The sequence below is a fragment of the Neomonachus schauinslandi genome, chromosome 9 (genome assembly GCF_002201575.2).
Source record: "Neomonachus schauinslandi chromosome 9, ASM220157v2, whole genome shotgun sequence".
Classification (NCBI taxonomy): domain Eukaryota; kingdom Metazoa; phylum Chordata; class Mammalia; order Carnivora; family Phocidae; genus Neomonachus; species Neomonachus schauinslandi.
In genome coordinates, this window is record NC_058411.1 from 22,066,113 (window position 1) to 22,089,342 (window position 23,230).

The following is a 23,230-nucleotide window of genomic DNA, read 5'->3' on the forward strand; positions in this document are numbered from 1 at the left end:
CTGAATATATTTCAACCCTGTACTCCTTCTCCACCTCCTCCTTCTTTTCCATCTCCTCCTCCTCTTCTTTCTCCTCCTTCTCCTCTTCCTGCATCTTCTTTTTCCTTTTTGCCAGTTTTTAGCTTAGGGAAGGTGAAAGTCTAACAGAAAACCCACAGTCTTTCTGGCTTAAAAACCAGAGGACAGAATTGGAGAGGGACAACCTCTAAAAAGCAAAAAGGTGGGGGAAATCCCAGAAAGAAGAACACCAGAGAGGAGGAGCTGTCCATTCTGTGTATAAACTTTGCCTGAAGATCTCACTGGTACCTGAACAATGTATGTATAAGCCAGACTCCAAGAAAATCAAGAATAAAAGAACTGAACTAAATTTGAATTGGCATCCAAAGGACAGCCTTTACAATCTAACAAAGTCTGTAGCCTGTAAAAACAAAACAAACAAAACTATCAACTCATTTTAGAGGAACATAAATCCAGAGCATCTACAATGTAACTTGCATAAAGTACGGGATACAATCCAAAACTACTTGGCATAAGAAGATACCAGAAAGTGTGACTATATAACCCCAAGATGATTGACATAGATATTAGAAGTAGCTGACAAGCATTTTAAAACATTCCTTAAAGCTGTGCTCAATAAAATAAAGAGCAGATACTGCTCATAGTGAATGAAAAAAAGGAGTGAAAATAAAACTTCAAGAAAAGAACCAAATGAAAACTCTAGAATTGAAAAACACAATACTAGAGATTTAATAACCACTGAATGACCTTAATTGCAAAACGGAAAGTCAATAAAGACAGGGGCGCCTGGGTGGCTCAGTCGTTCAGCGTCTGCCTTCGGCTCAGGTCATGATCCCGGGGTCCTGGGATTGAGCCCCTCATCGGGCTCCCTGCCCGGCGGGAAGCCTGCTTTTCCCTCTCCCACTCCCCCTGCTTGTGTTCCCTCTCTAGCTGTCTCTCTCTCTCTGTCAAATAAATAAATAAAATCTTTAAAAAAATAAAAAAATAAAGACATTGTGTCTCCGCAAATGTACCTATAGATTGACTGCAATTCCAATCAGAATCCCAAGAGGTTCTTTTTGGCAGAAATTGATCATCTGATTATAAAATTTATACAGAAAGGTAGAGGATCTAGAAAAGTAAAAAGAACACTTTGAAATAAGAACAAAGGTATAGGACTTACCATAAAGTTGGCATAAGAATAGTCATATAAATCAATGGAACAGAATAGAAAACCCAGAAAGAAACACATGTATATGGTCAATTAAATTTTAAACAAGATACCAGGATAATTCAATGGAGAAAGGAGGGGAAAGGGTAGTCTCTTCAAAAATTAGTGCTGAGAAACTAGATATCCAAATGTAAAGAATGAATCTCTACCATACACAAAAATTAATTCAAAAGAGACCACAGACATAATAAACATAGAACCACAAATTAATCAAGAAAAATAAGAACATTTGTTCACAGAAAGATTTATATAAAAATGTTCATGGGAATTTTATTCATAGTAGCCCAAACCTGGAAAAAGTTGAGGTGTCCATCAATAGAAGAATGAATACAAAATTGTGGTATACTCATCAATGGTCATAAAATGGAATACTACTCAGCAAAATGGAATGCTAATATAGGCAACACCATAGATGAATCTCAGAACCATCATGCTGAGTAAAAAAAAGCCTTACATAAAAAAAGAACATTTCATAACATTTCATGTGTATGAAGTTCTAAAATAGAAAAATCTAATCTAGGGTAGAAAAATCATGACTAGGTTGTCTCAGGATTGATGGAAATGTTGAAAACCTTGGTAGGGTTTGGATTATATAAAAGTATGCATTTGTCAAATCTCAGCGAAAATACCCTTAAGATTTGTTCATTTCTTCATATATAAATTTTATATCAAAAGAAAAGTGTTCCAATATTGAGCTCTGGTTAATGATAAGCTTGTTCAAGTATTTAAGTGGAAGTGCACTGATGTCTGCCATTCCGTTGGAAATGTAGAAAAAAAAAAATCCAACTTAGAAGGGGAAAATGTATGGATTCGTAATTACAGAGAGAACTAGACAGGTGATAAACATGTACAAGAAAATGGTAATAGTAAAAATCTAGGTTGTGGTTATACGGTATTCACTGATGCAATATTGTGATTTATAAAAGATATGTATTGGGCGCCTGGGTGGCTCAGATGGTTAAGCGTCTGCCTTCGGCTCAGGTCATGATCTCAGGGTCCTGGGATCGAGTCCCGCATCGGGCTCCCTGCTCCTTGGGAGCCTGCTTCTCCCTCTGCCTCTCTCTCTCTCTCTCTCTCTGTCTCTCATGAATAAATAAATAAAATTAAAAAAAATATATAAAAGATATGTATTTGGGCATTTACATCACTAAGTTACATTTTTCATATGTATTTGGTCTGGTCCACAGCTCCTGGCTTATGGCTCCCTAAACCCTTGGAATTTCCTGAATGATAAGAGCAATGGGAGCACCTATTATTATAATATTTGGTCTCTTGTGCTCAGTTCCTGAAATCACTTCAGAACCATAAAGGTGAAAGATGCGTCTTGTTATTTATAATGAGCCCTGTTTCTCCACAACTGAGTTTATGATAATGAGGTGACTTTTGGAGAGCACCTAAGGATGGAGGCTGGTTGATAGGGGATCCAACCTTGAATACAGGGTAGGAACTTTCAGTTCCACTCCCTGGTTTCCTGAGAGGGGAGAGGGTCTTGAGATTGAATCAATCACTCATGGCCAATGATTTAATTAATCATGCCTATGTAATGAAGCCTCCATAAAAACCCAAAAAGAGGGGGTTTGGAGAGCTTCCAGGTTGGGGAACCAGAACCCTTTCATGTGCTATAGTGCCAAGGCCCAAACTCCATGAGGAGAAGCAACTTTGTTTGGGACCCCACTTAATATAGCTCTTCATCTGGCCCTTTAACATCCTTTGTAATAAATTGATAATCTATTGAGTAAATGGGTTTCTCGAGCTCTGTGAGCCACTCTAGCAAATTAATCCAACTTGAGAAGGTGGTTATGGGAACCTCTGACAGAAAGTCGGTCAGAAGTACTGGTAACAGCCTAGACTTGTGACTGGCTTCTACAGTCCAAGGAAGGGCGTGTAGGAACCTCCATTCTGCAGCTGGTCAATCAGAAGCACAGGCAAAAACCTGGGCTTGTGATTGGCATCTGAAGCAGAGGCCAGTCCTGTAGGGCTGAGCCATTCACTTTGTGGGATGTGGTGCTTCCTCTGGGTAGAGAGTGTCAAAATTGGGCTGAATCATAAGACAGCCAGCTGGTGTTGGAGCATTGCTTGTTTGAATGTGTGAGGACTTCTCCTCCACTTCCCACATTGGAACTGTTCTAGAACTTTTCAAGTGAAAACTTTGTTCAACTTTGCTGTATGTATGAAAACTTTTGTGAAAAACAGTGTCCATTTCTCCAGCTAATCCCTAGGTGAGATAGTCCCTGTTTTGTCTTACACTTTATTTTTGATCGTGGTAGTAGTGGTGCTCAATGGGATGTCAAAGCAAAAAGAAATATATTTTACAGGTGAGAAAACTTGACTAGAAGGGCAAAGAGAGCTGTCTACAATCATGAGGATGGCAACTTGTGAGCCAGAGCTTGATTCAATTCTCCTGACCCGTAGAGGTTTACTGCACCAGCCTTGGATGAGTGGGTACCAAATAGTAACAAAATTAAAGCTAGATTCTGAGATACCCCAAGGGAACAATTAGATATTGTTATTTGTGATATAAGGCACATCATCCGCAACACATATCCCCTCCATTCCTGGCATTGAAATGTTTTCAGTCCTGTGGACAGACATAATTATGGAAAGATATTGCTTTCTATAAATTGTGTTAGTGACAATAGCCTCTACCAGAGCTTCTCAAATAATCCATGTATTTTTTAATTAATCACCAGCCAAAATTTGTAAAAATACAGTAACAATTAATTACCAAAAAATAGATTTTACTAAAGAAACATGAACACTTATAAAATAAAAAAAAAAAACCCATGAAACATAAGCCCCCATTTTTTATTATTAGCTTCAACAGACATTATCAAATTGCTAAAGAAGTTTCTAAAGGCCTACCCTCAATTTCTGTTCTTATTTTTTCACAGATAAGTAACAGCTTTTGGACTAGCATTTAGTGGATGAGTCGAATCACAGGTTGGTGTTGAACTGGCCTAATTTTATGATGGAGAGTCCTAATCTTGAATTTAATTTTGTCCTTAAATTGGCGACAACTATTGACTACAGCATCTACTATTGCAGGCAGGGAACTATCACCACAATAATTAAACTCTCCAATCTCATCTACTGGGCTGAATGGTGGCCCCCCTAAAAGATCGGTCCACCTGAAATCTGTGAATGTGACCTTATTTGGAAAAAGGATCTTTGCAGATGTAAATAATTCAGGGTCTCTAAATGAGATCATCCAGGATTATCCAGGTGGACTCTCAGTCCTATAACAAATGCCTTATAAGAAGAGGAGAAGACACACAGACCCAGAGAAGATGATGGGAAAATGGGGGCAGAGATTTGTGTGATGAGCCCACAAGTTAAGGAATGTCGAGGATTGCTGGCAGCCACTGGATGGAGCAGATTCTTTCTCAGAATCTCCAGAAGGAACAAACCCTATCAGCTCCTTGATTCTGGACTCTAGTCTTCAGAACTGTCTGAGAATAAATTTCTATTGCTTTAAGCTGCCCAATTTGTGGTAATTTGTTACAGTAGCCCTGGGATACAAATATATAGTCCTATAAAGAACTAGTTGATCTGGACCAGATCCTGGAAACCACCTTCACTGAAACCTAGATGGAACAAATCTCCTAGAATTCTCAAGGCCAAGGAAGCAAGTCTCACTCTTCTAAGAGAAGAAACAATAATGAAATAAAATAGTAAGTCAATAAAAAAAAATAGGCAATCGTGAACACCTTATTTAAAATTCTACCCCCTGACACTATCAATCTCCCTTACCTTAACATGTTTTTCCCATAGCATTTATTTTTGACCCAATAAATAATTTTATTTATTAATATATTTATTTATATTGTCTATATACTACAGAGATAAGATTCATGAGGACAGAGATTTTTTGCATATTCTCTTCACTGCTGTCTTCCTAACATACAAATCACTGCTTGCATATGGTAAGTATGCAATAAATACTTGTTGAATAAATGGCTAAATGCATTTAAATAAATATCACTTATAAGAAGGTCAATGAAGTAAGAGGTCCATCATTAGGGAAAATTTAAATGACCTGATTATAATAAAGGAAGAACTTTTTTTTTCTTTTGTATTCCCTGTTAAGGAGAAGGATATTCAAATCAGAGAGAAACAAGTATCAGTAGGAGAAAAGTGAAACCTGGAGTGGGCGAGTATTTGGTAAGAGAATTCCTCATGGTCTAAATTAACTTTAATTTCCAGGCCCAGGAGAAGTACCCTTTACTCAATTGATTTACATGTCAGCGTACAGAACTTGCAGATGCAATTATAGAACCACCAGCTTACCTCTACTTGGAGAAATGATGAAAATGCCAGGTCGGAGGTTAAGAAATAAAAAATGTTTTAATTTCCAAAAGAGGGCAAAGTATCTTGAAGAAATTTTAGACCAGCATTGCTAATTCGATTGTCTTTAAGAGCTGGGACACTGATGCACATCAATGAAGCAAGCAGATCTCCTTTCCTTTCCTTCCCACAGTAGCAAACATTTAATTAGGCAAAATTTATATAGTACTTGTGTGCTAAGCTCTGTTCTAAGAATTCTACATGGATTAACTAATTTCATCCTCATAAGAACCATTTTAGAAATGTGCTATTATCCACACAATAGGGAACCACATTTCTTCTCTTACAGAAAACAAAGAAGTTAAGTAATTGGTCAGGGTAAGATAGCTAAAAAGTGACAAAATTTTTAGGACTCAAGCCTTAGTGTTCTGACCCCAGAGTATGTGCTCTCTCCACTATTCCAATGCTTCTCACATGGAGCATTCATTAGCATTATCAGGAGAGCTTGTGGAAACACGGATTTCTGGTTCTCACTTTTGGAGTTTCTGGTTCAATGGGTCTGGGGTGAAACCTGAAAATTTGCATTTATAACAAGTTCCCAGGTGATGCTGGCGCTGCTGGTCCTTGGAACACACTTTGAGAACTCCTGTACTATGCTATACAGGCTAGTGGCAAACTAGAGAATGCATGATGAAATCATCCATTTAAAATCATCCATATTCACAGCAAGCAAGAGGAGGAAAGAGGGAAACGGGGAGATGGCCTGTTTTGGGGCTGAATATGTCCTACTTGCATAACACACCAGAATGAACCAGGTCAACAATCAGGAATGATCTGTTGTGATATATTTGTGTCCTCTTTGTACCCAACAGCATTTACACATCAAGCTGGAAATGGTCCCTACTGACATGTCACCGAGATCTATAATGCATTCTTTTTGTAAAGTTAAATATGAGTAGATACAAATGAATGACAATAAAATGTTTGCAGTATCGTGAGCTGAATAGTGTCCTTCCAAAATTCATTTCCACTCAGAACCTCAGAACCCTAATCTGACTTTATTTGGAAATAGAGTTATTGCAGATGTCTTTAGTTAAGATGAGGGCATATTGGATTAGTGTGAGCCTTAAATAGAGTAATAGCCCTGATAGGGTAATAGCACCTAAATCAAAGGTGTCTTTACAAGAAGAGGAGAGGACAGAAGGATACCCAGGGAAGACAGCTACGTGAAGGTGAAGGCAGAGATTGGAGTTGTGCTGCCATAAGACAAGGAATGCCAAAAGCCACTAGAAGCTCAGAAGGGGCAAGGAAGGAATTTTCCCTAGTGTCAGCTGGGGAAAGGGGAAGAGATCATGTTTTGGGACTGAATATATTCTGCTTGCTATAGCACCCCAGAATGAACAAGGACAATAATCAGTAAGGGTCTGTGTGGTATATTTCTGTGCTCTTTGTACAGCATTAGGTTTCAGATTTCTAGGCTCCAGGACTGTGAGATAATAGATTTCTATTATTTTAAGCTACCCAGTTTGTGGTACTTTGTTATGGTACGGCAGCCCTAGGAAGCTGATATATGCAGAGTATAAAAAAAATAACAATGCGGTAAATGCCAGTGTACCCACCACCCTGTTAAAGAAATAGAACATTACTATAATATTTGAAGTTCTCTGGTAACTCCCTCTGATATCACTCCCATCCCCTGACTCAAGAGAGATAACCACCACCTGCATCATGTCTATTGTTTTCTTACCTTAAAAAAAAAAAAAGAATTTTCTATCTCTGAACTGTATATCATTTAAGTTTATATGGTATAGATAGGGTTCTAACATAGATACAGTTTCATTTGATTCATATCCTTATAAAATTTGTTAGACACTTTAACTTTTGCCAGTTGGTTCAAGTGGAAACCATTGTGGTTTGAATCTTCACTCTCATCATTACCAGTGAAGTTTTCTTCTCTTCATGTTTGTTGGCCACTCATGTTTCTCCTTCTATAAAGTGCCTTTTCAATTTGTTTTATTTATTTATTTATTTATTTATTGGCTCATTTGTTTTTCAATTTGTAGGAATTCTTTATACAGCCTAGATTTTAATCCCTTGCCAATCATATGCTTCAAAATTTCTGTTGCTAATTGTCTTATTTCCACTTTTTAAATGACTTAAGTTCTTAATTTTATATAGTTAAATTTATTAATTGCTTCCTTCATGATTCACACTTTTTGTTTCTGTTTAAGAGATTCTTTTCCACCCTAAAGCCATGAAGAAGTTATTCTCAGCTTTATCTACCATATATTTTAGCTTTGAAATTCACCTTTCAATCTTTAAATGAACTGAGAATTTATATTTTGCTTATAAGAGGAAGTACACATCCAATTTCATTTTTTCTATATGTATAATCAGTTGTCTCAATTTGTATTGAAACTCCTGCCACTTCAAGCCAATTTTCATTATTCTTCAATAATAGCTCCATCATAAATTAAGTTTCTATATATGTGTGGATTTGATTCTGGGTTTTGTACTATTTCATTCGTGGGTCTACCTCTGTAACAGTACTACACTGACTTAGTTTTATAAAAATTATTGAACTCTAGAAAGATGAGTCCCCCATATTGTTCTTCTAAAATGTCTTGCCCGTCCCTGATCTTTTGTTTTTCCTTGTAAAAACTTTAATCAGTTTGTCAAATCACACACACACACACAATTCCTCTTGGGCATAAATCTTTTTAAAAATGTTTTATAAACAACTCAGGTAAAGTCATGTAATACTGATTAGAATGTAACAAGAATGGCTAAATCTTAGATAAACAGAAAACAAATAATAAAAAATCTGGAAAAATGTCTATATAGGTTTCATAGAAGTCTAGCAGCATCTATCTAATTAGGAGTTCTAGGTCTGTGGGAGCTTGAGATCCTTAGAAAGTTCACAGTTGTAGGAAAACAAGGCAAACCCACTGACTGAGTGGTTAGAATACTAAAGTATAATGAAGAAATCGTCCTTGAAAAGAAAAGGTAAACAAGCTTTAGTGCTACAGCTTTATACAACTCCTCCTAATTCTGTAGATACAAAAATTATATACAGATGTATACCATACGTCCTCAACTTAAACAATTAGAGACAATTAGATGGATTAAAGATTCAAATGTTTTTAAAAAGAAGAAAGGGACATAAGTATTATATAAAAGTTCTAAAAGAAACCACAGGACAAGTTTTGTTTGTTTTGTTTTTTAAATAATCTCAGAGTAGGGAAGGCCTTTCTATATAACATAAGGCACAAAAGCCCCAAACAAAAAGTGATAAATTCAGCTACACGAAAAATTGAATTTCTGTGAGATAAAATCCACCATAAGCAAAATCAAAAATCAGATAATAAACTGGGAATGCAATCCATGTTACAGACAAAGCATTAATTCCTTAATGGATATAATAGATAAAAATCTCCTACAAACCAATAAGAAAAAGACCAATAACCCAAAATAAAAACAGAAAAGGATATGAACAGGCATATCACAAAAGAGGAAAATGAGCTATTCTAAAACATTAAAAGATGCTTAGTCTAGATAATAATAAAAGAAATGTAAACTTAAACTATACTGAGCCTACACTTTTCACTAGCATATTATCAAAGATCAAAAACTGTGATCATGCCCTGATGATGGGGATATGAGGAAATAGGCACTATCATTCATTGGTGTGAGTGTAAATTACCATAATCTCTATGGAGAATGAATTAACTCTGACTAGAGGAAGGGAGGGCATTTTTCTGACTTCCGGGTACACCTCACAGCTCTCTACCTCCAGAGGTAGTTTTTTGTTTTTGTTTTTGTTTTTCCTTCTGGTAGCTTCACAATAAGCTAATTTACCAGGATGGAGTTAGATCATTGGACTAGCACCAGACCTCTGGTTAATATCAGCAGCATTGAGATGTAAAGACTCTAACTTAGTTCTGATCCTACAAGGGCATTTCCCAGGCCAGGAGGCCTCACTTGTTACAGAATTAAGGAGGTATTCTCTGCCAGATCACCCTAGAAATACAAAGAGCATAATGAGGACAGGGTCATTTCCATGGAACACTTTCCCTGGTGCACCCAGCTGTGCCCAGCCCAGCCTGTGTCTCCTCAGGATGTCAGGAGGACAGTGAACTCTTGCATCCTGCTGGCCCTACCACCTGTGAGCTTTCCCAATAAGCCTAATTTTCTTCCATAGCATGTGACATGAGTATGCACGTGTCCATTACCTTTGTAGGAACACTTCCAAATTACAAACACACATATCCATTTACTCCGTAATTTCACTTTTGGGATTTCGTCTACAGATATTCTCATACACACATGAAGCACCTTTATGTAAAATAACTCATCACAGCATTATTTGAGATACCAAAATACTGGAAATAATCTAAATGTCCATAAATAGGAAACTAGATAAATAAATTATGGTGCATGTGTACAAAGGAAAAATATGCAGCTATACACATAATGAGAAAGCTCTTTATGGATATGGAAGAATATCTAAAATAAATTTTTAGATTAAAAATCAAAGTACAAAACCTATTATGTAATAAATTGCAACTTGTGTAATAGAAGAGGATACATGTGTGCACACACACATTCATGGTTCCAATTCTGTGCTCTGAAATGATACATATTAAAATGATAACATCAGTTCCCTTTGGAAAGATCCAATTGTTGCCCAGAATAAGAATAAGATGGAAACATTTTACTGTATACCCTTTTGGGCCTTTAAAATTTTGAGCCATGTAAATGTATTATATCTCTAAAATGAAACATTAACTAAAATAAAATAATTACTCAGGAACTCAAACAAGTCATTGCAGAAGCTAAGGAGCATCAGTTAAAAGAGTTAGGATGGGATGTGGGGAGAGCAGGGGATTGTAGACAACCCCTAAGCCTTCTTTAGTTATAAAATCCTGTAGCACGATAATGCCCCAATACAGCTAGACAGAAACAATAGCTATTATGTTTCCATACCACTCCCTTTTTTCTATACTACTCCAATTTTCATTTTTTCTTTCTTTGTTGTGGTTGTGGTTGTGGTTGAGTAGCCCTACCTATCCAAACATGTTTTTAATGGGCTCTTTTAAGATTTGGGGGGAAAGAGGAAACATCTAAGATTGAGTACCTAATGTTCTTTAAGATGGGTTCCTTTCAATTTTCAAGAATGTTTAGCTTAATTTATGTTGACACTTCCCCCCCCATAAGGAAGAAATCTGACAACCATCCTTATAAAATATGCTGAAATATTTGAAAATATCAAAATACCATGCGCCCCATGCAACTTGAATTTCAGTGAAATGATTTTCAAAAAAGTGGCGGAAAATCACTCTGATGGCCCAGAAGTCTTCCCAAATCCTAGGCCATTCCTAGCAAGGGTACAGAGGATTTTTTGCTCTGCAGGGAACTGGGAAGATGCCAAAGTAATCACTTTCCACTTGCTCAAGTTCTGCCTGCCGTTTTTCTTTTCTTTTTTTTTTTAAAGATTTTATTTATTTATTTGACACAGAGAGAGAAAGCACAAGTAGGCAGAGCAGCAGGCAGAGAGAGAGGGAGAAGCAGGCTCTCCACTGAGCAGGGAGCCGGACATGGGGCTCGATCCCAGGACCCAGGGATCATGACCTGAGCCGAAGGCAGCCGCTTAACCGACTGAGCCACCCAGGAGCCCCATGCCTGCAGTTTTTAATTGGTTATACTTTCCATTCCCCGTCCTACAGTGTTGCTGAGCTGCTTGGAAGGACTGCAAACTTTTACTTCAGAGAGGGGCTAGAAATCTACATCTAAAAGGTTAAGCTTAATGGGGAAATTAGGAATAGTCTGTACAGACAAACATCAACCAATATGCTCTTGAGAACAGGAAAAAGCAGTTAATTGCATCTGTGGTAAATAATTCATAGCAATAGCTACTATTTATAGAGTATAAACTATGGTAGGCAAAGTACTTAAGTGATTTACCTACATAAATTCATTTAGTCCTCACATCAATCCTATAATGTAGGTATAATTATTATGCCCATGCTCCAGGAGAGAAAGCTTGCAATGACCAGGTCAGTTGCCCCAGTTCACACAGCTGACATTTGAATCTAAGTCTTACTCCACAAGTGGCACGTTTAGTCATTATGCTCTACTCTACTCCAAAGAACACCATCTAGGTGTAATCATTACAACAAACAACTGAGGCTCCTTCGAGTGTGAAAAGAAGGCAAAATAAAACACTGCCCATTAAAACATCTGTGTAGACTATTTCTTCCCCAAGCCTTCAGTAAAACCTTAGGCAGGTGCTATGGCCCTCAGATAGCAAAAGAAAAAAAAAATCTCTTTTATTTCTAAATGCAATGACAATCTCATTTCAGAATTAATATGGCCAGTCCATGGTAATAATCAAGACTCAAAGCTTTATTTGAGGTTAAAGTTTTTATTTCACCTTACTACAATAAGTTGTCTCTGACTCATCCAACTTGAAAGCAGCAGCTTGAGAGGGGGTGAGGAAGGGGAAGAGTGGGAGGAAGAAGATATATTAGGGGCAGGAGGCAGGAAAGGTTTAACATTACTAGTAATGTCACACAGTCATGATCTCACTTTGTTGCTTTCTGAGCTTGGCAGACATCCAAAGCTGACTCATAATCTCTTGAGGAGCTTTCATGTGTTTCTCAAAGATTTCCCCACTGGGAACCTCCAGATACATTTCTGAGGTTAAGGCAATGTTTCTTTTCTAGGTGTCTGCTTATAATTTCTCCTTGGACCATGGACATCCAGCAGCCTATTCTGTTGGGAGCCCTATCTTCCCTCTAGGAAGCCCTCTTGGGTGAGTATCCATGCTGGGTTCCAATTAGCATGGAGCCCTGCAATTAATCACTGGGAAACATGTGGTTGCATGCTGCTCTTTACCAGGGCAGCCTCCACCATTTCCCACATTTGGACTGTTCTTGAAATAGATATGGTATTAGTCTATGTATTCCACAGACTTTTAGAGACAAAGGTGAAACTCCGAGTAGTTTCCTTCATATCCACTTACTTGGCTTGAGGTAAGGGGTCAGAACACCTCTCTTGTCCCTCATGGTGGTGAAGTATGTGTGTTTGAGTCAGAATCAGTAGTGAATTCCATAGCATTCCAGTAACTCCAAAAAAACTCCCTCTAAAAATAGTCCTCTTTCTTGGCCTCTCCAACCTTCTAAATATCCTTGAGGCAGTCATTATGCTAAAGGTTGCCAAAACAAATTTCCAGAATACTTCTTTTGCAAGTCATGAGTATATGACCTGGCTTCTCATTTTAGATCATGGGGGTATTTGGCACCTATTTTTTGTTCTTATTCTTTGGGGTCTTAGTTGAAACTGAGATAGGAAAACCCCATTTCAACATCCTGTTATAAATACTTTTATGTTTTAGTTATAAGTTTCTTATAGGGAATAGAAAATTTAAAAATGAAGAGTTGTCCTGTTTTTTTTTTCCAAACAAATAGCTGTTTCTGCTTTTACAATGACATTTTCTTCAGACAGAGCGAGAAGTTGAAATGGGACAGCTCAGATACTAAATGCTTAGGCCTTTTCAGCTTTTAACCTGAAATTATTCTTCCATATTTGAGAATAAGCTTATCCTCTACCATTTCCATTCCAAATCTTAGAGCTTCTGAACCCTCAATTAAGCCTAGCTAACTCAATTATCTCAGCTAAGTGTTTCTTTCTCATTCAGCTTATAGTTCATTTATCCCTTTCTGGGATATGAGTCATTATGATACAGCTATATAACCAATAGACTTATTTATCTGGAAGTCATTTTAATGTCTTTGAAAGACTGAATTATCATAGCTTATCTGACTTCCGTATAGACAGACAGAAAGAACTGAATTCAATCCCAATAAAGAATTCTCTTCTTGGCCTTAATCCTCTTTGACTGCCCTACATCAATTGCATATTAAAGCTCCTGACCACATCTCATTCCACTGAGTTGCCTCTGACTCTTCCAAGATTGGGGTGACTTTGTAGAAATATTCTCTTCCCTTGGCTTCAGTGGATGGTTCTCTTCCTACTTCTCAGGCATTCTTCCTATCTACTTCTTTCAATCCCCATCTGAATAAGTGTCCTTGGCCATTTTCTTCCTTTTTTTTTTACCCCTTAGCAACCGCATCCATACCCTGGTGTAATGGCCATCCATGTATAATTAATTCCCCTAGTGTCATCTTTACTTTCTTCTTTGTTCCTTTGCACCTACTGGTGTATTTACTTTTACTGTGGCTCTGGTCATATCAAAGTGCAATCATCTGCCTGGAAGACTGTCTCTGCACCTTGACTATTAGATCATTGAAGTTAGAGATACGGTTTCTTATTCACCTACCCAGTACCTGACATATAGTTGGTGCTCAAAAAAGTTTGAATAAATGAGTACAGGTTCTCTGTCTTTATCCTGCTTGCTGTATAACATCTGCATGTTTGGTCAGTCCTTCAAACTAAACATAGATAAAACAAATGGAATCATTTTTAACTACCAATCCTTCCTTCTGATTTCCCAGCATCAGTCCCATAGGGCTCACCTTTGATTCTTCTGTTGGCCTTATCTACCTCATGTAAACAGTCATCAAGTCCTGTCTATTCTACCTGGCAATATTTTGCATTTATTTCATTCTATTATTCTATTATTGCATTGCTTTCATTTCTAACTTCTGAATCTTCATTGCTATTGGTCTGGACACTTCTATTAACTTTCTAAATACTGCGGCAGAGAAAACATAGTTTTGAAATCAGACAGATCTAGGTTCATATCTTGAGTCAGCTTTTAGATGAAAAGCAATATAGTTAACCTTTTTGAACTTCTGTTTCCCCATATATGATTTGCATTATAATCATTGATTAACTCCTCCACTAGATATAAACTCCTCTAGGGCAAGAAATGTGTCTTGCTTGACTTTTTATTCTCATAAATCAACCATGGCTCCTGGCATACAGCTGCTAATCATTGATGCTATTAGCTGAATGATTGAAAATGATAATATCTACATCACAAGGCTAACATAAGAAATAAATTAAATGTGATAAATGTGACTATATGTCAGGAAGCCCAAACAGCTACGTGGAGGGGCCCATGTTGAGGATAACCAAGACCCCCAGCTAACACCACTAGATGAGCTATCAATCAGCAACCAGCACCAGCTTCCAGCCATGCAAGTGGTGTCATTTTGGACTTCCCATTCACCCTGGCACTCCAATCAACACCATAGGAAATAGAAAAACCACATAGGCAATTGACAGAGTGTTCATATATAATAAACTGTTATTGTTTTAAGTAACTAAGTTTTGGAGAAGTACAGAGATAGGGTACAAATGTAATATAAAACCTAAAACATATGGTATTGATTTTGAGATTGGACTGTGGGGAGGAATGAACAGGAGTAAGGAGACTCAGTAGAGGCTGAAAAGGCAATGAGGAAATTAATACTGGGGACTGAAGGAAAGGCGACCAGTCTTAGGTAGTAATAGAAGATTTGGCAGCCCTGTCACCTACTGTAACATGAATGATAGAAAACGTAATTAATGAACTTGTGGATTTGCCAAAGTAATTTCCAGGAATAATGTTGAAAGTGTCAGTTGTCTTCTTTTAACTGCTGGTAATGGAATGATGAAAGAGAAAGAAGACCCAAAGAAACAATTTGGATTTCAAGCAAAATTTAGAGGAAATTTTCTAATCCAAAAGTTCCAAGGTTAGAAAATAAAACTGTTTCTCATTCCAAGCCTCTCCAGATGGCAAAAAGTTGGCAAAGTAAGAAATGACTCTGGGAAAAAAATCAAACCCAGGGTGATGCTCGCATAATGTGGTCTCAGGTCAAAGCCAAGTCAAGGATGTGTCTGTAAGATTATTAAGACCTCATAAAAATTAAAGCCCATGTCTCTTACACTCTCAGTTAGATTAAAAAGAAAAGCTTCTAAAAATTTTAAGGGTGTGCTTAATAGATGCTTCAGGTGGAAAAAAGAGCTTGCAAAAGTTTTAGGGACAGTGTTCCACAACCAACCCTCACCCCAAGGTTGGAAGGGCCCTATCTTTAAGAGTAAATATAGCTTTGGTTTGCAGATGTTAACTCCCCGAAGTGTGTGTGGCTGCCATCCAAGGATGCTCACTCTAGTAAGAGTCATAGGAAACCTACAAAGTTTCTAAGAGAAATACCAGAAGGAAGCTCTGTTTATTTAGACTAAAAGGGACTGAGATAGTTAAAAATTAATCAAGGCATCTGGGCCCCAAAATTCTTTGGTCAAGAGCAGAATGACAAAACTTCTCAACTACAAGTGTGGGCTATTTCTGTGGAAAAGAAAGGATGATTCAGTGGGAAAAGCCTAGAATTTAGAAGGTGGAGCCAAAAACCAAGGGGAATCACTCAGAGGGAGCAGAACTGGGTCCTAATCAATGTACATTGCCCAATGCTGAAGCAGGAAGGATAAGCAACATGTGTCTGGCTGGGTATCAGAATTTCCATAAACAGTGACTGCTAAGTATAACATATTCCTCCTTTATGAATTAGAATGTGTATTATGGTGATCCTAGCTCCATCTTCTCACTGTTGGGAATAGGATTGGGGTAGATAGTTCAGAGGTTTCTGAAACCAAGATGAAAAAAATCTTTGACCTTGAGTCTGAACCTGGTGTTAAAATGGGATAAATCTGGGTATAGTAGGGTGAGAATACTTTTCATGTGAGAGGAATATGAATTGTTATAGAGAAAGGATAGTGGTAGGTTGTCTTTGCAAAGATGATCGCAACAGTATCTGCTATCCCACATATCTTTGCAATATAATCTTGCGGCTCCCTTATCAAGCTCTGGAGTATATTTCCCCTTTCCTTAAATTTAGCATGATCCTGTGATCTTTTTTGAAAAAGAGAATAGAATAGATATGCTGTGTAACTTCTGAGGCTGGTACTTAAAACATGTTATAGTTTCCACCTTTGCCACTTGGAACACTCCTTAGGTCCTCACTCCTACTCTGTGAGGAAGTTGAAACAGCCCCAAGGAGAGGCTTGAGGCTCCTGGCTTGTGGCACCACATGTGTTCCCTGTCAGCAATCAGTACCAATTCCGAACAACATAATTGAAATCATTTTGGACCGTCTACCCTTCTTAGCTCCCCAGCTGACACCACTGTCAATCAGAAGTACGCAGAGAATCTTGTGCAATAATAAATTGATATTGCTACTAACTCTTGGAGTGCTTTGGTACACAGTGATAGATTATAGAAACAGTGGACATTTTTAGAGACAGACTGTAAATATCCCAAGTCACTATGTGGGGGCCAGTGGAATGGTCAGAACAGTCAGGTCAGAGTTTTCTATGACCTTCCGTAGTTGACCTTGTGGAGCTGATTATGAATCACCAATGATATTTACATGTCTGGGGCTCGGTGAATCTTTTGAGGTTTGGAATTCCTGGTATCTGATAAGAGTATCTGGTTTAGTAAAAACTTAGTAAGTGAAAACAAACCTCAATGTATGTATACAGGAATACTTAGGTCTTTTATTTATTTCTAAATGTTCAGAAACAGGGAATATATACTCCATTTATTTCTCAATCTACTCTCAATTTATTTTGTTGGGCTTTTCCCACTATTTCCTATCAGTCAAAACAAACTATTCATTTCCCCAAAATATCCTTTCCTCTTCAGACTCCATTTTTTTGTTTTAATCATTTACTCAATCATTGATGTAGAAGTTCTCTGTAAATTAGAGGGGACTATAACCTTTTATAACTCTGCATTAGATTTTATGGATATATTTTCTCTACAAAATTATAAAATCCTAAAGAGCAATGGATGTCAATTTTAGTTTTGTTCCAGCCTCCATGCATAGTTGGTAATCAAAAGCATTATATATATATATATATATGTATATGGCTGTCTCTCTATCATCTTTTGTATCTAAGTTCCAGATAAACTTATATCCAATTCCTATAAATCCAAACTCTTTGATGGAATGAATGAGGCCCTCCATGACTGGTCCGCTGGCCTTTCTCCAGCTTCATTTCTGGCCTCTCAACTGCTCTCACTAGGGATTTGCAGTGATGAAAACTACAAAAAACAAATAACAAATAAATAAACAACCCCCCCCCGAAAAACCCCACACAACAGGTTCAAAGGATTCGAGGCAGCCATAAATAACAAATATCTATTGTGTAGAATCTGTGACAGAAATTGCTATTGATTTCTCAAGATTCATTCTCCCCTTTTCTTTAATAATAGAACCTTTGAATGTTAGCTGGGTATTTGACCATCCGAAATAGAAACTACATTTCCCAGCCTTCTTTGAAGCTAGATATGACCAAGTACCTAATCTCCCTCCACTGAGGTATAAATAGAAGTATCATGTGCAGCTTTTAGGAAATGTTCCTAAAAGTTGAGGCTGAGAACTTTCACAGATTTTTCTCCATCCTCCTGCTGACTTGTGGACCTCACGGCACTTAGGAAGTCATCTCGAACCATAGGGTGAAAGCCTCATGTTGAAGATGGTAGAACAATAAAATATAAGGAGTCTGGGTCTCTAATAATCACAGAGTTACAAGACAAGCTCTGAAATGTTTATCTCTAGAGTTCATTTATATCTGAGAGCAATACTTTTGAAGCTGCTGTTATTTGAGCATCTTTATCTCTTGTAGCTGAAACTAGTCTTTTCTAACACCATGCCTAAACTGGGAGGATTGTTGAATGAGTAATCCCCCCAAGTATGAGGGAACAAGACTCTTATTTCAGTTGAAATTTAAGTCTTTGGTTTTCTATCTCTGGATCAACTCAACTCACACATAGAGAGAAAATTATCACTTTCATAAATAAAAAGATTTGAGTTCACTTTCAGTTTTTTTGTTTGCTTTCCATTTAATCTAGTTGAAACTGCCTTTGTATGACTTCTTGACAATAGTATCACTTCCCTAATACTCATTTCAAGTGAAAAATCACTGAAATGTGACATGCAATTTCAGAGAAAAAGAGAGAAAAAAGAGCAGCATTTTCTTCTATGAAAGGATAACAAAGTGCTGATTCCAAGCACTGTCCCTACCCATTCTCTCCTTTCCCTGGATTCCTCCACCCACCTTATTTCCCAAGTCCCTTCACAGGGATGATGAATGGAAGACACTGGCATTTTAACTGCTACCAAGTTGTCAACATTTCCAAGATTATCTCATCTGGCTCATGTATGAAGCTTCTTCCTGGTGCTAAGGCAGCCATGGCAGGGCCCCTTGATGCCCATAACCTTTGCTGATGGCCGTATGATAGATAGCACATCAAGCATCAGGTATGATAAACTTTTGCTATGCAAACACCCAAATACTCGTGCTCAACTTAAAAAATGGGAATAGGGATGCCTGTCTATATAATTTCTGATTTGGCAAAGAAGGTAGGATGTCAAGGGAGCATTGTCAGTAGCAAAAGCAATGGATATGCTTTATGTTTTCTGAAAAATGTATCTATTCAGCCAATTGAAAAGTCAAAAGAAAGATTAAATCACTTGTTGCCTTTATTATTAAAATAATTCATTAAATTTGTTTTGTTTTAGGAGTCAAGTTCTCTGTAAACCTTTTTTTTTTTTTTTTTTTTTTTTTTTTTTTAAATTTTATTTATTTATTTGAGACAGAGAGAATGAGAGACAGAGAGCACACGAGAGGGGGGAGGGTCAGAGGGAGAAGCAGACTCCCCGCCGAGCAGGGAGCCCGATGCGGGACTCGATCCCGGGACTCCAGGATCATGACCTGAGCCGAAGGCAGTCACTTAACCAACTGAGCCACCCAGGCGCCCCTCTGTAAACCTTTTTATTCCTGTTAAGATTGTTTTCCTTTGTGCTTACCCTGCCCTCCATATCTTAAATGTCCTCCCTGTTCTTCTCTAATACAGCATATTCTCTACTTCCCTTGAGATTTTGTCATAAGGCCTTGCTTTCTGCAATAAAAAAGTTAAAAATCAATGAACCACCCCCAAGGTAGGGTACCTGGTGGCTACGAGATTAAAGAGAAAATCAGGATGGTGATTATGATGAGCAGAGGGGGCTTCTTTTGAAGCATGGAATTCTAGTCCCAGATAATTGCTACTCAGAATGATACATAGGCTCCCACACTTTATAATTTATTTGTAAAGGTAAGTCATTGACTTCTTTGTAAATATGAGTGAGTGATCCATCAGAAATTACTCCAAGCAGCCTTGGATATTTTGAGAGAAAAACCAAGCCACATCACTTCATGTCTGCTCTGTGGTGAACACAATCACTGGGTATGGGATCATGATTAAGACAGAACCCCTGTCTTAGAAGACTCCTATTCTGGTGGGGAATACAGACATAGGGTTATTCCAGAAACTTGGTTTGTAAAAAGGAAACAACTTGAGAGTAGGAAAATTAAAGGAAAGATGCATTTTAAAATTTCAAGATTTCATATATGCCAAAGAACTCAACAAGAGCACTTCTCAGTATTTATCCAAGAGAAATTAAAACTTGTGTTCATACATTCACATTCATGTTCATTGCAGCATTATTTATAATAGCCAAAAGATGTGAACAACCAGATGTCCTTCAGTGTGTGAATAAACAAACTGATACATTCATATAATGGGATACTACACAGCAACAAAAAGGAATAATAGACCATCAACACGTGCAAGAACTTGGATAGATCTCAGGAACATTATGCTGAGTGAAAAAAGCAATCGCAAGAGATTTCATACCTTATAATTCTATTTACATAACAGTATTAAATAGTACAACTATAGGAATGGAGAACAAGTCAGTGGTTGCTAGGTTAGGGTTGGGGGGAGGGTCTGACTATCAAGGGGTAGCATGAGGGAGTTTCTTTGTGGTGATGGAACAGTTTTATGTCCTGATTGTGGTGGAGGTTACATGATTCAGTGCATCTATATGTGAGATAAAATGTCATAATATTATAAGTAAATACAAAATGAGTGTAGATAGAAATGAATCAGGTTTGTAGTTAACAATATTGTACCAATGTCAGTTTTCTGATTTTGATAATGTATTGTAGTTATGTAAGATGCTACCTTTGGGAAGGTACAGCCTGATGAGGGTATGAGGAAATTCTGTACTATTTTTGCAACTTCTTGTGAGTCTTAAATTATTTCAAAACAAAAAATTTAAAAATTAAAAAAATTCCATTTATGATTTATGAGTCATGGGGTAGACATTCAGCCAACTGTCTTAGAGTACTGGGACTAGGGAATAGGAAACCATCTTGAGGAATACTCTTTCTCTTATTGTTGCTTCCCTTGGTCATGACTACTTCATTCTATCTCTTCAAAATGGGCTTTTTTTTTTTTCCTTTTCCTTTTCTTTTACTTCTCCAACCCATGTGACACAAAGTGGGCAATTTGCAGTGTCTTAAGTTTTTAAATCCTCTCCATTCACCAGACCAGACCAAGATAAAACTGGAATTTCCTGATCTACCTCTCTGAGTAATACACTTGATTTCACAGTGCCTGCTCATTTCCCATGACTTCCTCTAGCAATTTTACTTTGGACTATCTGAGCTCTCTAAGAGAGAGTTCAAACCCTTCAATTCCCTAACATCGTTCATTTTGGCTTCTGTTTGTTCTACATAAGTGGATACATATTGAACTTGGGTTTCTTACATGAGGTTTTATCATCAAAAGTAAAAATAGATTTTTATCTTTACATTTGCAAATGACCCGGTCAAAATACTTTTTTCTTGATCCTCTGACATTTTTGCCTTCCAGATAACCAAAAGGCAAAATGATGGCTCAAATAACCTCAAAAGCCTGTCTCGCATCCCACCCCCACCCTGCTATATTTATAAAGTCTCCCTTATGTGCAGGGCTCTGTCCTGGGGAAAGAAGCAAGTACAAATATGGGCAATGTACAACCTGATGAGTAAGGTGGAGACATGGAAACAGGCTATTATCATACAGGGTAGATAGTGAGGTGCTGTGAGAAAGGCACAACAGATTATGGACTTCAGGAGAAGTTTTCTGGGGGAAGGATTCTTGTGACCAGGGAAAAGAGAAGAATACATTTGAAATTGAGCTTGAAGAATCAGTGGAAAGTGAATACATTACAAAAAAGGGAAAAGAACTCCCTATAAAAATCCTGTATGGTAAACAGTGGAAGCTCAAAAAATTCGTTCAATGAGTAGATGCCCACTACATTAATGACAGCATAAAGCACCCAGTTTCTGGGTGAAGGGGCTGAAAGGCCATGAGAGGAGTTATGTGGGGGCTTTGGGGGGTAGATAGGAAGGAGTACAATGAGAAGTATTATTGTGGTGTGGGGTTTTTTTTTTTTAATTATTTTGTTGCAACAGTTTCTCTATACTATTAATAACAAAGTATAAAAACAGATTTCACTTACTTTGTTAGGCTGATCCTTAATGGAAATTTCTATTGCCAAATGCTTTAGTGTCTAAAACATCATGGATTTTCAATCTAAAAGCCATGGCCCATCTCACTTCTTATCACACTGAGTCTTAACCCACAGGGGATTTTTCTATTACTTAAGCCAGTGGCAGAGGGAGAAAGCTCAGGTCATCTGAAGAATTGATACCACGGAGAGAATGACTGAGAGCATTTGTCCTTTGTTGGTCTATTAGATACATCCCGGTTTTGTTTTTATTTGTGTGCTTCTTCTAACACACAAATTGCTCCAGGTCTTGTAATGTGTATCTTTAACTTACCTCGGTCTACTTTAATAACATAATGCTACTTCACATAGAACACAGGGGCCCCTCACAACAGTCTATCTCCACCCCCTACTCTCCATTACTTGTACAAGTGTTGTGAAGCATTTTAGTACTACATTTATAAACCCTACCTTTTGTTTTCATTTTGGCTTTAAAAAATCAATAACTTTTAAATAAAGTTGAACATGAGATTAAAAAGCCTTACACATTTGCCACATATTTGTCATTCTGGTACCTTTCATTCCTGTTTTTAGATCCAAGTTCCCATCTGGAATCATTTTCCTTGAGCCCGAAAAACTTCCTTATCATCTTTTAACATCCAGGACAACTGGCAACAAACTTCTCTCAGCTTTTATTTGTCTGAATATGTCTTTATTATGCCTTCATGTTTAAAGATATTTTCGCTAGATTTTGAATGCTAATTTGGTGAATAATTTTCCACCACTTTTAAGGTGGTTTTTCATTTTCTCTTGGTTTATCCTATTTCTTCTGAGATGTCTGTAGTAGTTGTTTTCTTCATCCCTCTGTATGTGCCATGTCTTTCTTTCTCTGACAGGTGTAAAATTTCATTATCATGGCTTTCAGGAATGTATTTATGACGTGTCTTGGTCTGGTTGGGTGTGTACATGTATGTGTGTGTGTGCATGTGTTTGTGTGTTCATGTCAGTATATCCTCCTTAGGGTCCCGTGAACGCCATATGTCTGTAGATTTAGTTTTCATTGCATTTAGAAAATTTTGGGGTGTTATTTCTTTACCCTATCTTTCTGGGATTCCATATATACATATGCTAGACCACTTGGCATTATCTTATTGGTCACCAAAGCTGTATTCATTGATTCATTGCTTAATCTTTCCTCTGTTTTTCAGGTTGTATTGTTTCAATTACAGTGTCTTCAAGTTCATTGATCTTTACTTATACATTAATCTAATTGGCCTTTATTCCCATCCACTGAATTTTTTACTTCAGGTATTTTATTTTTCATGGTTAAAATTTCCACTTGGAACCTTCTGATATCTTTCCTTTCCCTTCAAATTATATTCATATTCTT